Raw genomic sequence first — 19,450 nt, forward strand, 5'->3', positions numbered from 1 at the left:
TGTTGAAGAAATCATTGCCCCCCCCTCCACTCCCAACTGTGTGCAATTGCAAGCATTCAGCCAGCACATTGCTTAATTCTCCCTGTCCATGGGAGAGATTGCAATTAGAAAAGAAGTATGTGAGAATGTGAATGTGAATGCATGAAAAGCATGACAGAGTATGGAGGACAGATGGAGAGTCTAATTGCAAAGCGAGGCGAAGAAGCCTGTCTGTCTGTCTGTCTCTGGAAGAGGGGGGATGGATAAGGGGGGTGAGGTTGTGTGTGTGACTGGGTGGGGGTGGGGGGTAATGTATGGAAGGAGTGGATGGAGAGGATGAAGTAGGGGGTAGGCAGTTGGAAGGGTTGTGGAGGTTTTTGTTTCCCCTGCAAGGTGGTGGCCACATCCTGTGGCCGGGTGGGCCTAAGAGGCTTTGAGGGAAGAAGGGGCTGATGGGTACCCAGTGTGCAACAGTGGGGCTTTGGCAAGTGCAGGCATATCGCGCTTCCTGTGGCGCAGCGTAAAAACACCACCCGCTGAACACTCCTCTCAATAATGACTTCTCCCCCACCAAAATATTTAGTCAAGCGCAGGGACGAGGAGTTCAGCCTCTAAATCAACACGTCTCTCTCTCTCCCTCTATCTCCCTCTCTCTCCCTCTCTCTTCCTCTCTCTCTCTCTCTCTCTCTCTCTCTCTCTCTCTCTCTCTCTCTCTCTCTCTCTCTCTCTCTCTCTCTCTCTCTCTCTCTCTCTCTCTCCCTCTTCCTCTCTCCATCTCCCTCTCTCCATCTCCCTCTCTCCCTCCTTTTCTCTCCCTCGTTCTCTCCTCCCCTCTCTCCCTCTCCCTATTTCTCCCTTTCTTTCCTATCTCTCTCTCTCAGTCAATTTATTTGGCTCTCTGGCTGTCTCCACAAGACAGAAAGAAGATAACACTTCCCCTTTTGTCTCTGTTTCATTCACACACACACACATACACACACGTACGCACAGACACGCACACAAGCAGCAGCAGAGGAAGGAGATGGAGACCGAGGGTGAGAATGCTGTTCAGTAACCCTCAGCTTGTCCTTGTGGTGAGACAGACGATTGATGTCTGATACACCACAAACGGATTCTCCTGTTGAAACAAACACACACTCTTCATCCCCCACCTCTCTCTCTCTCTCTTTTGGAAAAACGGACTATATGTTCTTACAAGTGATTCCACTCAGTTAACCACTAGATGTTCTCAGATGGATTAGCAAGGATGGATGTGTCTTAGCACTCAGGCATGTCTACAGATTGACTCTGACAGGTGGCAGATCAAATGCAAATGTCATATGCTAAGTATAAATCATGTCTTTGGATCCACACACATAATGTATGTATGTGTATGCATGTATGTACACGTAATGGATTGGGGTTTGTGTTTGTAATGTCTATAATTTATGGGCTGTATTTAGAAAATATATTTGTTAAATTTGTTCCATGAATAAGTGAAATATACACAGACTAAACATATATTACTAAACTATGTGGATGAGATTCTTGCACACCAAATGTACTGTGAGCAAGTGCAGCAGAGTTGTGACTGCAAGCACACCATCTAATGGTGAAAATGATGCACAGCATAGCAGAGGTTAGACCCCCCTCTCTCTCTCCCTCTTCTCTCCCCCTGCATCCGTGTGCGACCCTCCTTGCCCCTGCCCCCACGACCCAAACAAAAATAAAACCTGTCCAACCCCCCCCCCCCCCTCCCACCCTGTAGCCTCTGCTCCAGCCCTTCTTTTCACCATCCCCTCCCCGGGCTTACCCTTGCCCTTCACCCCTCCCTCCTTCCCCCTCTGCATTTGCATGTGCTTGTCGACTGACTGACTGACATTTGTTTATGTTATTGTTTACTCTCATAAATTAATATTTGTGTTGCCGTGGGCGACAGCGTGAGCGGCAACAAGCGTCTGGGGACTCCTGGGAGCACGGCTGACAGCGGCCAGCGTTGCTAAGGCATTTCCGAGGCAAAGGTCTAATCACGAACATGCCTGTCTTGGTGACGTACCCCCACGGCACTCTGGGTAATCCTACTGCTCTGGTGGAATCCAAACAAGGTTACCCCCCCCAAAGCAGTCCCACATCATCCCCACCCTACGTCCTCTTTGTAATGTTAGCCTAGTGGTTAGCGTCTGCTAGCTTGAGTCCTTAAATGGCACTGAGATATGCGGCTCCACTATCAGAGATTTCAAGAGGAGGAGGAGGAGAAGGAAGAGGAGGAGGAGGAGGAAGGAAAGAAGGAGAAGTACTCATTATGGAAACAGAGAAAGTGAAGGTGTGTGTCAGAGGAGATGAGCAGACCTCAGAGTGGCAATGGAGAGGAGGAGGAGGAACACCACTTATCTCAGCCCTCCCCTGAGTGCAGGGTCTGATGGGAGATCAGAGAGGCAGGCTGGGAGTCGTAGTGTTAGCGATGGTGGTGGTGTGGGCTGTTGTAATCATAGTGTCATTTCACAGCCAACTAATTCCTGGCTTCTCTCGCCCTCAAATGGACTAAATACCATAGGTAAACCCAACAACAAACAAAAGGGAATAGAATGATGTGGCTGGCATGCAGCCACTTAGTGACTCCATTCAGAGCACGAACAACCCTGACTGAAAAACATGCTTTCACTCCGTTTGACTGGAAACCAACTTATAGTGGAGACTCCACAATATACCATCCCAACTATATTAAAGTTTTTACACACATTTAAAAATCCACAGCTGTCGACAAAATATCACAATCAGTAAGATGAACATTATCTTGACTTGATTGTATTGACTGTGTTCTTCTCGAGTCCAACCCACCAAGGTGGACGTATATGTCTGACAGTAATAGAATAGGTTGTGTAAGCAGTGAACCGTTGGACCAGTGTTATTGAAAGTAGACGGGAAGCCCAGACTAGCTGTTGACACAGACTCCTCCAGCTGTTCTAGAAAGAGAGAGTGGGAGAGCCAGAGGGAAAGGGAGAGAAAGTAGAGGGAGAGAGGGAGAGGGAGAGAGAGGAGAAAGGTAGAAAAATAGAGAAAGGGAGGAAGAGAGGGAAGGAGGGATAGAGAGAGAGAGAGCTAGAAAGAGTGAGAGAAAGAAAGAGAAATAGAGAGAGAGGGAGAGGAGAGAGGGAGAGAGACAGGGAGAGGAGAGAGGGAGAGAGAGACAAACAGGCCTGGGAGCTCCACTCATACCTCACTGTCAGGGCCCTCAACCCAGTGTGACAGCCCTATACTGCCTGGGTGAAAACAAAGCATGTTGACACTTAACTGAAGCAGCAACACATGCCTGAACGCTAACAAGTAGTGCAAAATGGACATTGAGTATACACTAGCTAAGTGCTATGCAATCAGCAGAGAGTCAAGCCCAGGTGTTCAGGTTGGCACGGCAAGGTGTCTAAGATAGTCCAAGAGGACATTATTTTAGTGTAAAATAACCATCTGGCCTTACCAGAAGTCAGAAGTCAAACCACCCCAGCAACAGACCCCACAGAAGAAGCAACCGTCACAGGATGAAGTCACGAACTAAATAGTGTCAATTGACTGGACAACAAACTGTTGTAAAATCAATAATCTATTGAATTCCACTATAGAAATAACCCGGGAAGACATTTATTAAGATAATACACAGAGAGGGATCGATATCAGCAGAACCAGCAGCAGTAGAAACATAATGAGATCAGGACAGCAAAGTGGTGAGAGCAGCTTCAGAGCAGGATTACGTCATGACACTGGGCAGAAGCCTGACATATAGAAACTCATTAAACATGCCGTGTTCCTGCCACTCAACCTCTGGCTGCTGTGGACAGGAAGAGAGGTGTGTGTGTGGACATTTCTGTCTGCATTTGCCATGTGTGCGTGCAGAAATGCATTCACGTGTGCTTCTATTTTCATGCAGTTTCCAAGTTGTGCCAAGCTGGGACTTGAGCTCATAGGTCTCTAATGTACAACAGGCATGTTGAGACTCGCTTCACTTTGCTTTGCGTGTATCTATCACAAGTATCAGCCAGGGATAGCTCTCACTCACTGAACCAGCTCTGTTACATAGACAGACCGGTGTGGTCTTCACTTCCCCTATAGCAGAGAGAGGTCAGCCATGACTAACATGTCTGCCTTCGTGTGGACAGGTAGACTCTTGGAGGGCCAACATAAACACTCATCATTTATTCACCAAGCACATCTCTTAAACATGAACGAGCCGATGTTGTGAATACCAGTCCGTAGTGAGCCGTCAGCCAAGGCCAACTGTTTTAACTCTGTGACCTTACCGAGACAAACGGACACACACACACACACACATGCACACACAGACACGCACACACACAGACACGTACACACACACAGACACACACACACCTCTCGGGTGTCTCTCATCACTGGTGGTTAATTTCGAGAGAGAAATTGCCATTGTGACACTGCCCTGTGTAAGGAGCCATCACTCTGCAGCAGAAATATAAACACATTAAAATGTCGGAGAGACCAGAGAGAACTAGGCCGTGCCAGACCAGGCCACAGATTGGGCTAGGCTGGGGAAAGCAGGGCTGGGCTGGGAGCTGGGCTAGCTCATGCTGGGGCTGTGCCGAAACTAGGGCCAGGGGTTGGCATCTGGGGCTGAGGCAAGGACAGGGGCCGGGGCACGGTTGTGTGCTGGGCCTGGGTGTTTGTCTATGTATGTTTACAACAACTGTCATTAAAGGCACAAGAAACAAGAGGGCCTAATGTAAGATGATCCCTCCCCTTTGTTGAATATTTAATGTGGACTCTGAGGAAGAAAGGCACACAGACTCTTCCTGGCTCGGCGCTCGTCTCTCCTGCCCTCCTCTAAACGTCTCTGGGGGGAGATGGGTTTCCTCCGGGTCACCACCAGGAGCCCATTTACCGCCTCGTATCCCCTCTCCGCACCCACTCTCTTCCTCTCCACTCTCCCTCTCTAACACCCCCTCCCCCCACTCCTCCTCCCAAACCAGATTTGCCTCATTTTTAGTCACCTCAAAGCAGACGTGTATGTATATATTTTCAAGGGGAAATTTGATTGCCAATATGGTTTTCGAAATCAGTTTTCCTGGATCGGGTTTTAGAAATAACAGTAAACTGTTGTGTTATTTCATCAAGCCTTTTCTAGTGGAACACACACCTCACACACTGCAACATCCAATCCGCAGAAGCGATCTTTACACAAGACAACTGCCACGTTAAGTGGATTAAAGAAACCATAATGGGAAAACAAGTGGCCATTTCAAGTGCAGTCGGCGGAAATTTAAGACTAGGAAAGTCGCATTATAAATTTTTTATCAAATTGAGGATATTTTCACACTCAGCGAAGGCTGAAACATGAGTCTATATTTTCTGTCTTTGGTTTCCTTCCTTGAAGTACCCTTAATGTGCCAAAGATGTGATCCTTCAGCTCTGGTTACTGTTGGCGGTTTGTACGTTAATGTCTAAAAAGTTCTGATTGGATTTGGATCGACCAATGTGCATTAAAACCACTGTTCTTTAATCAGAATCTTCTGTGATGTGAAAGTGAATGTAACAAAACCTTCCAGTTCAGCCAACATCCTGCCTTCTTTGGCCAGGGTAATCCACTTGTGGACAGAATGCTGCCTTTCTACAGTTACACATGGAGAAGGTTGCAGTACTTTGCAAGATGGATGAATTAGCTTACATCTCATTTCTCTCTCTCTCTTCTCTCTCTCTCTCTCTCTCTCTCTCTCTCTCTCTCTCCATCCCTCTCTCTCCCTTTCTCTTTCTCTCTATCTTTTTCATGTTTGAGATCAGTGTTGATAGACAGAGGGCCTACAAGATGACGTTCAACAGAACATCATGTCAGTTAAACAAACTTAAACCCACATTATGGATAAAACCTATTTTAATCATACACATATTTTTTTACGCATACACATCTGGTAGGAGCAAGTATGGCATTTTAATACAGTTGTATTATAATTTGTTGTTAAGTTTCTTTATGAAAAGCTATATTTCTAAAAGCATTTCAATCACCTTGTCAAGATGTTTTGTTTATCCTATAATTTATCATGTCACAAAAACATGATATTAAAATTATATATTAATAATGATCAAAACTGCTCAATCTGAGCTGTTAAATACAATCCAAAATAAAGCCAAACTTTCATTGAAATGACCCAAATAATTGATTTATTTTTCCAATGAACAGTAAAAACAGACGCTTATGTTACTTGTGTTAAACAGATCTCAAATCTATTGACTTGTCACCCCATTCCCTCCTCTCCGTAGCCCACGGCTGCTAAGAATCAATACAAAGAAATAAACTTTCCACAGCAATCAATTATGACGCCTCCCAACAGTACTTCATTTTCATAACTGGCGCAGCCTGTCCGGATCTGTAGTCAATGTTTTGGTCGGGTCTCAGATGGTATGCTTGTGTTTCTTCCCCAACAGAAGGGACTAGGGAGCATATCACAAATGCTGGCTGCATTAGGGCCTCTGAATTGTAAATGACCACGACCCCATCTACAGAGCCAGCTCCCCCCAGCACACACACTTAAAAACTGACACAGAAAACCCCCAAGAAAATTACTTAACGGATCGGTTACATCTAAAATGATGGAATCAATAACAATATTTTCCCTTGGACCCTTGGCTCACTGATAAGCTAAATCTTCCCCTTAAAAGCCTGCATTAATGTTTAATGTGGAGCAGTTTGCTGCAGCGATTGGTAATATCTGGACAGCTGTCCTCTGCCCTGTTGCAGTCTTGTTTCCTTGGACGTTTCAGTGTCAGAGACTAATTGCTCTTTCTTTGCGACACTTGATCCCAGAGAACTGAATGAGAGGAGAATGAGGAAGAAGTCACTGGAGCTCGGACGTAAACACAGCGGTCATTGTGAGCGAAGGAGCACTCTGTCTCTCTCTTTCTCTTTACTCTCTCTCTTTCTCTTTACTCTCTATCTCTTTTTCTTTCTCTACTCTCTCTCTATATATATCTCTCTACTCTCTCTCTCTACTCCTTCTTCACTCTCTGTCTCTGTCTATCTCTGTACTCTCTCTCTATCTCTCTCTATCTCTCTTTCTCTCTCTCTCACTATCTCTCTCTCTCTGCTTTCTTTCTCTCTCTCTACTCTCTCTTTATCTCTCTCTCTCTCTACTCTCTCTCTCTGTTCTCTCTTTACTCTATCTCTCTACTCTCTCTCTTTCTTATGCGTGACCACTGTCGATGGCTGCTCATTTACTGTAACTGTGTGGTATCCTACAAAACAGACCAGCATCCATGTGTAGCAGAGGTGGTTCAGACTGGGATTCAGTCCCTACTTGGCATGATCAGCGATTGGTTCACCTGGAGTGGTCAGGGTTAGGGTCAGGATTAGTACAAGAATACAACAAACTAAAAATAACAGTCTAAAATCTGCAATAAATCAAGAACTGTATATTGCACATACAGCAGTGAATCGATGAGCTGTGAGTCGACCATAACAGACGCACCAAATCTCCTGGGAAATAGATGGATCTAAATAGCTGGTTTCTGGTTTACATTGTAAATGTTGTTAAATCCCCCATTTTGTTGAATAGTTTGGTGATTGTGTGGATTTCAGCCTGTCAATGAATGTGTTGTAGTGTAATAGCCAGAGTGTCAGCCTGCATGAACCAGCCTCCACAGACCCACAGACCCAATCAGTATTGCGTCTGGCAGGCAGCAGACCCAGAGGAGCAGAGAGGTTTCTCCATCTCCTTAAGGCCGGGCCGTGCACCGAGCAGAGCGCGCCATGCCGAGGCCTGATTTCACAAGTGCAGCCCGAGCAATCACACGCACACACACATACACACACACATACACACACGCCGCTCTTCACCACAATCACACACACACGCATCCCGCTCTTTACCACAATCACACACACATACCGCTCTTCATCACAATCACACACACATCTCCTCATCACCCACCCTACCCCTCCCCTCCCCCCCCCCCACACACACACACACACGCACGCAGAGAAAATCTGCTCTCCATTTCTGTCTGATTGCCTGGCCCCTGCACTGGATCTGCCAAGGATGCAAAGATGATCTCCTCTCGCTCCCGAACTCTCTCTGATTACACTCCTCCAGAAGCCTGCCCTCATCAGCTGGTGAGACAAGCCTAGACCTCTGCTCCCAGCAGCTCCTGATACTGTGTTTATCAACGGCAGGGCTGTTCGCACCGATCAATACACCCAATCTCTTTGTCGCTGTGATGTCGGGCGGTGAAGGTAAGGAAAGCTGACAGAGAGGACACACTATAGCAGGCTTGTGGTTAAACATCCTTTGCCTGGCGTTTTAATGTGCTTCATTGGAGCCAAATACGGATCCATGTATCGGCTGGTGCAACCGGTTAGAGACACATCCTGCCAGAAAGTTGTCTCTCTGGATGGTCAATAAAGGTATTATCTGTCTGTCGGCCATGGGGACAGTGCCACTACTAGTGCTCACAGAGAACCAAATGAACAGAATCCATTCATCACGGCACCCGTTTCCTGTTTTCCTTCCACCCAGTAACCTATCTCAGACTGCAATGAGACCAAGAAGCTTTCCTCTAGGGTCATGCCTGAGTTTTTGACTTAAGTCATGGTTCTAATCCTCCACTGCAACACTTTGCTTCAGGAGTTTGTGATAGTCCCACATAGGCATTTCCATACTTTTGTACTTATTGGTGTTAAGTTCTTATCTGGTCTGTTTGGTTGTAGCAGGGAGTATTACATTTCTCCCTTGTATGAAACCCCTTGGACGGTACAAAGACTGCCACAGTGAAACCTCATAGCCAGGAACAAACAGACCTAATTGGCCTTAATATTTCCTCCCTGCTCAGGCCTTGTTCTGAACATGGGTGGAGGAAGAGGATGGGGGGGAGGGGAGGAGGGGGAGGGAGAGGAGAGAAGGGGAGAGGGTGTAATGGGGCCTTGATGGATAGGTCGACCTGTCTGCTCTTGACTGGCCCCTCCAGCTCCAGCAAGGTATGAAGATGTTATCAAGCCACTTCAGCCACAGCTAGCCCTGGGCCCTCTCCTCTCTCCAGCTCCTCTCCCAAGCCCCTCTCCTCTAATCTGCCCCTCTCCCTCCTCTCCCCACCCATCCCATCTCCCCACCCATCTCTACCCTGCCCCTCTACTCTCCCTAGCCCTTCTCTACAGCCCCAGCCACTCCACGCGGACCTCAGTCCTCTCCCAACCACAGCCATGTTCCCCAGCTCCAGTAAACTTTAGGTAAGTCCGTACAGTAGCAGGACTCTGTGATCATGATATGCTGGCTGACTGTCCACTCGATAAACAGGACGACTGCTCTAGAAGCCTGTTTTTAAAGGATCGAAAAGTAAACGCTAGATACAGAACTACAACCCAATTTTTCTTACATTCGTGCAACTGCTCTAAAGTCATCATAATAAACATATCTAGAGCACAGCCTCCCACACACTTCTCCTAATAGAGATTACGATTGGAGGACAGCGATGGAAGCCATGTGTTAGACTTCAGTAGACGTCCTGGCTCAGGTCTCTCAGGTTACAGCGTGTTGACAGGACGACTGGGAGGGCTGAGAGGGAACCCCTCCACAGCCTCATCATCATCATCATCACCAGACACTTTGTGAAAGTTCCTGTTCAAGTGCACTGTGACGGGCCAAAGAGGGCTGGCACTCCAAGTCTCTGAGTACAGGTCATCAGCGTCCTAATGGCCTGACAAACGTCTGGATTACCGTCTCCACCCGGAGACAAATAGCTGCTACAAAGAGGCCGGCCTCTAAGCCTCTTGAAGATCCGCCACCAAAACAAGATGATTCCAACAGGCCATTATCCTGTGTCTTTGTTAGTGGGCTAGGGAGTTTAGTCCTCTCAATGGGAGCATTACCCCTTCTTAAGCCCGACTGAGAGAGATTAATTGATCAGTTCCTGTTGAGGTCTAAACCAGGTGGGCTCAGCTATGCAGGGGTCTTGGGGTAGGGGTGGGGGGGTGGGGGGGACTGCAATCTCGGTTAGTTGGTTTTCCATAGTCTACCAGAGTCCCTTACGTAAAAATTTAATTAGATGGTGAATGAGGAATGACTCCAATTTCAGTGACTAGAAGTGGATCGTTTTAATGTTGTCCCTCCTTCGATCTGTCCTCACGCCTGTTTATTTAGTCCCTAATCAGATCCGACGACATCGATGGTAAGAAATGCCGGTAGTTGTGTAGGAACAGTAGGCCATGCGCTGTCTGATACATCAACAACATCACTGACTCGTCAGATTGAGCCTTACCCCTTCAAAGAGTCGCGACACACAGAGTTCATTGTCAGCAATTAGCCTAGAGTTTAACACTTTTTTTTTTGTCTTATCGCAAATTAGTAGTCACAGTGGTATCAATTTACTTATTTCTGCTGTCTTGGTGGTGTGTGACTCTAATAGTAAATGAAGTATAGAAATCCTGAAGAATCCCTGCGCCCTCCAGCTGTGGTCTTTAGGAGACATTCAATACATCCAGCCTGCCAACACTCCACTAGGCTAGGCTGAGAGGCAATAAAGTCATTAAACCACCGGGGGTTCAAATATTCAATTTCATTTTCCAAAACGTGTTTAATTAAAATTAATAATCGTCTGCATTATATCGCTACCTGCGGTGAAAAGTGCTACACTGCTTCATTTTTTCATTGAGCAGCCTCTTTGAAGGGAGTTGAGTGAGTGAGCTAGCATGAAGGTGAAAAGACCATCAAGTCAAAAGATTTTACTTACATGTAACTATCGTCACATGTGCTCAACATTTTAAAGCATTAGGCAATGTACTGATTGAAATAGTCCAGAGTAAAACAGACACAAACACAGAAGCATGCACACAGAAACGCACACACGTGTTTCAACTCCAATCACAACACCTGGATCATCTCTTGATGGAAGCTTCATCCATATCCTGCTACTCTGCTCTGGTTTAATCTTACACTCTCCCTTTTTTACACACAGCTAAAATACTCTCTCTCTCTCTCTCCCTCCCTCCCTCCCTATCTCTCTGTCTCCCTCTCTCCCTCTCTCTCTCTCTCTCTCTCTCTCTCTCTGTCTCTCTCTCTCTCTCCCTCTCTCTCTCTCTCTCTCTCTCTCTCTCTCTCTCTCTCTCTCTCTCTGTCTGTCTCTCACTCTCCAACTCAAACAAACAATTCCCCCCAACGGCCGCTGCTTTGGTCCTCTCTGAACTGGCTGCCGTTACCTCTGGTGCTGGTGGCTGACCTCCCAGGGTCATTTCCCTAAAGCTGCTTCCTGTCTGCCAGAGGAAGTCCATTGTGTGTGGCAGTGTCCTGGGGTCTCCCAGGCTCTGACCTGGCCCGCACTAATTAGGCCTTTTGTTGATCTGCCAAGGAGCTTTATGAGCGTGTGAGGACCGGGTGGAAAACAAACGGGCATGTGTGTGCAACAAACAAATTGTTTTTTAGAGCAGGTGCACCTGTGTGTTTTTGTGTGTTCATCCACGTGTATGTATCTGTGTGGACGTTTCTGGCACGTCCAGGGATGTTTTACAATGTTGTGCCTATCAAACTAAGACTGTGAAAGCACACACACACCACACACACACACACACACACATGCACTTGACCTCTCTTGCTCAGTCACCGGTGCATTGCCAGTGCACATCTCTGCTGGGCAGATATCATAGCATCTCTCTATCATGTCTGGACACTCGCTGTCACTCCAAATTAGCACAGCTGGTCTGAGGCCAGTTACCAGGGCCCTGCAGGCCAGCACACCTGTCCACACAATGCCATCCAGGCTGTCTCTGTCCTCCAGCCTCCTGCAGTCAGACTACCTCCACGGTCCCATACAACACCATGCTCTTGTGTACTAGCCCCTGACTCTTAAAGACAGACACACTGACAGGTACAGACACACAGACACATACACACACATGCATGCATACATACATGCAGACACACACAGCTTTGTAGGAGGTTAGCTTCAACTTTCAACTTTGATTATCCTTCAAAAGGAAATTAGTGTGCAGCAGAGGTCAGAAACACAAACACAGCTGACAGTGGTATGAACACAATCTCCAACAGTTCAGTTGTAAAATATTAGTCCATGTTTGAAGGGATTATCAGGGGACCTGGCAACCTTTCTCAGTGGCGACTCCAACATTGCTGTTGTGTTCTGATCGTAAAACATGCCATCTAGTTGAAGTGGCTTCCGCTGCCTCTGCACAATTTTTATCCATCCATCCATCTACACTTCTATCTATATATATATATATATATATATATATATATATATATATATACATATATATATAAACAGTTAGATTGAAAGGACTAATCAGTCTTTTACTATGGCATGTCTATACAATACATCTCCTTCCCTGTCTTCTCCCTCCTCCTTCTCCTCTCCTCCTTCCCCCTCTCTCCCCGCAGGCCTCATTCACAGTCATGAGCTTGTTGTCTTAGCCCTACTGTGCTAGCACACAGAGCTGGAACAAGAGGAAGAATGGGTCCATCATTGATTTCATCTCTTCCACCTCCTTTTCCTTGGGTCATTAATGAGGTAGAGTGGAGGTGTGTGTGTGACCTGTGTTTCTGTTGGTGTGTGTGTGTAAGTGTGTGTGTTTGTGTGTGTGTGACCTGTGTTTCTGTGTGTGTGTGTGTGTGTGTGTGTGTAAGTGTGTGTGTTTCTGTGTGTGTGTGTGCCTGTGTGTTTGTGTATGTGTGTGTGTCCTGTGTGTGTATGGGACACACAGCAGATTGTGGAGACAGAGGACAACCATTATCTGGTGTCCAGGAGCCTAGTGTCTGCTGAGAGCTTCCCACAGTGCTCTTCTTCTTCTCCTGTCTACATGCTGTCTGGAGGACGTCACACATGACCTCCCCAGTACGCACAAGTGGACTCGCAGGCACAGATTAAACCTAATCCTAGAATACGAAAAAAAAGCCTTTACGACCATAGGGATTTTAGTCCTGGTTCAGACTCCTTTTAATTTTCTGAGTGAATGGAGTACAGGACAGCTCCTGGACCCTAGTCTTGGGTCAGTAGTAGAATCACTTCAGCTGATCCCAGACCTGCCCAGAAAAGCTTGTTCACACCAGATCTGTTTCACCATCACATTTCAAACATTCAGCTTTAAATGGTTTGTTGAACGTAACCTGTATATCATCTCTGTCCCATTTTTAAAGGGATGAGATCCTGTGTTACTGGAGAGGAAATGTCTTTAGTGTCATGAGTCATTGGAAGGAGGGCTTTTTAGGACACGTCCTGGTCATTCAGGTGTGCAGGACGTTTGCCCCATTGGGGGCCTATTGTAGAAGATCCTATGGAGTGTTTAAAGCACAGGAATGCTCCAAACAGGCAGAGAGAATACAGGGTCAGAATGGAGCTGTAGGGGACAACAGGGGGGCAGGGGGCAGGGGGGGAGGGGGGGAGGAGGGCAGGGGGGAGGGGCAGAAGGGATGTGGAGAGGTAGGGGGGAGGGGCTCTTACTTGCTCACTGAGGTGTGAGGCCTTAAGACGTGGGCTGTGTCTCAAATCAAAAGTTGCTTCATGTTGATCTCTCACATCCTCTCCTCGTTCCCCTTGGACTGTCTAAATCCTATCTCTGTGCCCTTTATCTGTGTTAAAGGTCAGGAGAGGTGAGGTGAGGGGAGGTGAGGTGAGGGGAGGGGGGGGATGAGTAGAAGAGAAGGAGTGGGAGAGGAGTTGAGTGCTCTCAGAGATGCTGAGAAGGGAGCATGTTGCTTTGATGCTGATATTAAAGTGTTTGCATGCAAACCAAACATAAGGGACATATATGACAGATATGGGACTCCTTTTTTGGGTTAGGGTAAGTACTTTTAGACAGGCTATGTAAGTTTAGGTTACTGTAATGCTAGTGGAAACCAACCACTGTCCTGTTATGGTTCTCACTGTGCATTGCTGATTTCTTGATACAATCCAGAATTCAGCGCTTGAGTTGTCTAGTGGTAGTGCTTTTGCCTGTAGAACATTCCAGCACACCAAGGCCACATTTCTGCTGCATGGGTTTAAAATTCCAACCCCCTACACTGCCAAATGTTCCAAAAAGTTTGCAGAAGATGTCCCTGAAATGATCAATGATAATTCCTGTTGCCCAGTTTTTCCTTGTCTGTGTGTGAATCTGCAACAAAGAAAGATTTGATCCCCATGCCTCACAGCCCAGCTCCACAAACCCATCAATGCTTTCATGTTAGAAGAGTTCCCCATGGTCGTAATCAAAACATTACCACAATTATGTTTTTTGCCTCTCAGCTCGCAGCAAGAGGCCTAGATTGTCAATAGCAGTTTCTGTCTCCTTTATTTAAACCAACAGTGGGCGGTGCACTAATTACTTTGACTAGCGTCTCATCTGAAAATGTTTCACAGTTCTAACTTCCTGAGGTAAATGTGAACGTGTGGATGGCCAAACAGAAAACATCTACAGGAGGATTATAGAAAATATCTCTGAGAAATGTGTTACGAAACGTGTTTAGTCTGTAGGAATTCATTAACATATGAGCTTTATATATAGTGAAGCAGACAAGAGAGAAAATGAATTTATCAGGCGAGCCCAAACACTTACTTCAAGCAACATTGTGACTTTGAGTGGTTAAACAGATTTTCTCTGCAAAGTCTGGGGGCTAATTTGATTTGACAGCAGGGAAACAAAGAACAGGTGATGTATGGTTTCATGTTGACCTGGAGAAAGAAACTGTTCTAAAACATCAATTTATTAGGATAATATATCCCACGCTTCTACTTCAACAAGTGATGTGTGTGTGTGAAGGGAGGGAGTCTTGGGTAGAGGAAAGTGTGTTTCTGTGGACTGTATGTTTGTGTGGGTGGGTGTGTGTGTGTGTGTGTGTGTGTGTGTGTGTGTGTGTGTGTGTGTGTGTGTGTGTGTGTGTGTGTGTGTGAGAGAGAGAGAGAGAGAGAGAGAGAGAGAGAGAGAGAGAGAGAGAGAGAGAGAGAGAGAGAGAGAGAGAGAGAGAGGGAGAGAGAGAAAGTGAATCCTCCAGATTTCTCTCAGGTTTCTCCAGTTGGAGCATGTCTATCAGCAAGCTCCAATTATCCCGCTCCTGTCCTCTCTCTATTAAAACACAACCTTGTTGATCCTGCTCTAATACACTGTTTACCCACCAGCATACTGACGACCAAACACAACACAGCCATCCATTTGTTTACTGTACCAGTTCCACCTTAAGAAAACCAAACCTCTGGATCAGCAGGGCAATTAATACAACATCGTTTAACTGTATATTCTGCTTTATCTCGTGCCGAAAGCACTCTCAAAAGCTTAACTGTGCTAATTCTCCTCTTTCTCAAGTGGGTCAGATTTGTCCCTGGAGACCATGCTCAAGGTAACATTGACAGACGGAACAGGATTAGAAAGGGTAACATAGTAACACACCCACAGCAACAGGAGTCACTCAATACACACAGATACACACAGGTACACACAGGTACACACAGATACACACAGATACACACAGCCACCAAAACAGACCTAAGAGTCATGGTCTGAATGTGAGAAAGACAGGACAAAGCTAAATAAAGTTTTAAATACTCAATACAAGTGATACTTGAAACTTCCATATAGTTTATGGCATGAATGATTAGCACCTCTCCACAGGGAACATAATAAAATAAAATGTACAGTGTTCTGTATATACTTTGTCTAAAATCATTACATAAATAGTGTTCTTGGTGAGAACATTCTGGAAAAATGAAATGGCACTCGGATATTGATGTGTCTTTGTCTGTGACTGAACAGAGTGTGACTGGTCACCAGGCCTGTAGAGAGGGCAGTCAAACACTGGGATTCCCTGCGATCATGGAAGACTGAAAAAGGGTTTGAGTGTGTGCGCGCATTCCGTGTATGTTTTTGCAATGTGCTTTGCATGCGTCCTTCCGTGTGTTTGTGTGTGTACGTATTTGCATGTGTGCACGCGTGTGTGACAGCGTGTGTTTCTCAGTACGTGTGCATTCCGACTGTGACTGTTTCTCCGTGCTTACAGGCCTGTGCCGTGCTTCTGTGTGTTTGTGCTTGAACCATGCATTTGTGTGTGTGTGTATAAGTGTGTGTGTATAAGTGTGTGTGTATAAGTGTGTGTGTATAAGTGTGTGTGTATAAGTGTGTGTGTATAAGTGTGTGTGCGTTCGTGTGACAGTGTGTGTGCTCAGGACTGATAATTGTGACCATTGATGTCCAGGACAGGTCCATCTGCTTGGCAGAGGGGTGAATGCACAACCATCTGTGCTGTTGCATGTGCTGGAGGACTGACATGGATAGGTATTGTCTGGCCAGGATCACCTCAGGGCTGCTGGCTGGTTCCAGCACCCCACCTCGGGCCCCATGCTCACACGTACACACACAGACACCACATCATTAGCCAGCTCAGAGACAACACTGTAGGAGTAAACTGTGGTGAAATATGCCGGACAAAGGTGGCTGTCACCGAGTTCTCACCTCCCCTGAACAGACAGACTGGGTTAGTCATCGTTGTCAGACACAGACAGTGTGTGTGTGTGTGTGCTGTATGCGTATGTGCTGTGTGTGTGCATGTGTGTGTGAGAAAGAGAGACAGAGACAGAAAGAGAGAGAGAGAGAGACAGACAGACAGAAAGAATGAAAGCAAACAGCATTAACAAACACAGTATCAAATGTTTTTCATCCAATCCTACTATCTTTATCAAAAGGGACAATTAACATGGTTTGGCAGTTTAACACGTGGCTTGGTTTGACTCCAGCCCTGACTGACCCAGTCTGGTGAATATACTCTCCTGAGTGGGCAGTGTGTGTGCGTGTGTGTGTGTGTGTGTGCGTGTGTGTGTGTGTGGCTTGGTTAGCATCCAGCTCTGACTGACCCACTGTGCCCTGAGTGAGCAGTGGCCCCCTGGAGGGCTGAGATAGTAACACATGCGGTAACACAGGCCATCCACATCGTGGTGATTAGCATTGGGACTGGTCCTAATAAATGCTTGGAGGATTTATTTTCTTAGGGATATGTGAGCTGGTGTGAGGTTGGGAGTGTTTGGAGAAGAGTGTTAGACCAGGCCAGCTGTCTCCCGGGGAAACCTGTGTAGCGTCGTTTGTTTATACACACAGACTCAACCATTAAGCAACAGTCTTTCACGTTCTCCTCTCCTCAAACAGCCATGTCTGGAAACCCATCGCTTTCTTAACCTCCCGGTACACTCCTGCTCTCTCTCTGCTCTCTCTCTTTCCTCTTTTCCCCTCTCTCTTTCTCACTCCCCTCCTCTCTCTCTCTCCTCGCTCTGTCTCTCTCTCTCTGTCTCTCTCTCTTTCTCTCTCTTTCCTCTTTCCCCCTCTCTCTTTTGCACTCCCCTCCTTCTCTCTCTCTCTGCTTCTCTCTCTGTCTCTCTCTCTCTCTTTCCTCTTTCCCTCTCTGTCTTTCTCTCTTTCTCTTTCTTCTCTTTCCAACTCTCTCTTTCTCGCTTCCCTCCTTCTCTCCCTATCTTTCCCTCTCTCTCTCTCTCTCTCTCTCTCTCTCTCTCTCTCTCTCTCTCTCTCTCTCTCTCTCTCTCTCTCTCTCTCTCTCTCTCTCTCTCTCTCTCTCTCTCTCTCTCCCTCTCCATCCCATAACTGCTCGTAGTTTTGACATGATGGTGAGGCTCACTACAGGGAACATCTCAGGGAACATCTGTAAACAGGGAGTGTGTGTGGATATGTGTTTGTGTGTTAGTGCACACTTGTGTTTGGTGTGTGTGTAGATGTTGACATTGTAACGGGGGGGCATCATCTCAGATTGAACAAACACCCTCCTCGACCTCCTACTCCCTGGCCCCCTCCCTTCATCCAGCCATTTTTACCGAGGACTAAAGACATCCAATGGATGTGCTAACATCCCTGCTGTGTCCGGTCCTTTAGCAGGGGGGACAAAGCCTCACACCTCCCGGTCTGCCTCGATGCGGCTGGGCTCCGAGGAGACCCAGAGAGGCCCATCTCTGGCAGCCATCTCTGCCTCTTCGCTGACATCTGCTCGGGGGTGAGGTTTCCTCTGAGAGGGGGGCGCGGGGAGTCAATCTGCTCTTTTCAAACACAGTGGCTCGCAGACAGACAGACAGACAGACAGAGATGGGGGTGATGGAGGATGGTAAAATCTGCAGCACCACATTGCCTTCTTGTTCTTTAGCTGGCAGTCATGGGGTGCAAGGCCCCCCCTCCCCCGTCTTCCTCCTCCTCGCCCCCCCCCCCCCCCCCCCCCCCCCCCCCCCCCTCGCTAGCTGTCTCTCAGGGCCTCCCACTGCAGTCAGATTGACAGGCCTCAGACAGCTCAGGTGATGAAGAGGAGAGAGTGAGAATAGACACCGGGAGAGGAGAGAGAAAGAGGTGCCGTGTTTGAACACTTTTCCTAAAGAGGAAAGAACAAACGAGGAAAGGAGAGGGGAAGGAGGTGGCTGAGGAGGCGGTGTGATACCTATACAACAGCTATCAGTCTGTCGGTTGGTCCGTCAGTTGGTCTTTGGGCTCCGCTGGCGCACGAGGCAGATCCAGAAACACAGACTGGGACAGGGAGAAAAGAGCAGGATTATTTGAGGATTTGACAGATTGTGTTATTGTTTCTTACATGCCGCTTATCAAATTTGAGTATTATTTTTGCGAGGGGTTAACACGTTTATTGATAGACAAGGAGAGAAGAGAGTAGATGAGAGGATATGGGAGGAGAGGTGAGGAAGTGGTGAGGAGAGGAGAGACGAAAAGAGGAAAGGAGGGGAGTCCAACCTGGTGCATGCAAGTGTGTGTGTGCGTGTGTGTGTGTGCATGTCTGTGTATGTGTGTTTGTGGAAAGACAAGCACTATCAACCATGTTCCTGTCATATGCCAGATGAATCATATCTGGAGAGATAAAGCTGTACCATAGCATCTCCAGGAATAGTTCTGTTGGCTGGAGATCAGACGGTTGGTTCATAGACGTTTGGAGGATCATTGATCAACTTCTTGCTAGACTATTTTTTTTTACAATGTTGAAATATTATTTTGAAACCATCGTTTTTGAAACCACCTTGCATTTCTCATCATTTGCAAATGTACATCTCTGCCAGAACTTTGGTTTTAAGAAACCTTGTGCACCTTTAAAAACAACAGAAAAATTGCTCCATACAGTATTTCCTCCAATTAAAGTTCGCTCTCACTTGCATCCTACCCCCACTGAGGAAGCAGGAGTAATAGCAGCTGAGATCAGGTCTAATAAGGGAGACAGAGTTCTCCTTGTTCTGGACCAAATATCACTTCTCTTCCTCAATAAAAGTATCTTTTTGATGCCATCATTAAGCCTTGGTAAGTCGTTAAGAAGCTTCTGTACGCTTACGGGGCAGGAGTGGGGGTTGTGGAAGAAGGGATGGAGGGAGAGAGAGAGAGAGAGCTATCCGGCCAGGACCCAGTAGCAGGGGATTGTTCCAGGCTTGTAACCCCTGTCCCGGTCACTGGCTCCACTGTGAACACAAGTGTCTTTATTCTCCCTGGGAGAAATGGCTGTGAAACATTTGTCGGGCATGTAGCAGATTACAC

This window comes from Hypomesus transpacificus, chromosome 3 (assembly GCF_021917145.1).
Source record: "Hypomesus transpacificus isolate Combined female chromosome 3, fHypTra1, whole genome shotgun sequence".
Lineage (NCBI taxonomy): Eukaryota > Metazoa > Chordata > Actinopteri > Osmeriformes > Osmeridae > Hypomesus > Hypomesus transpacificus.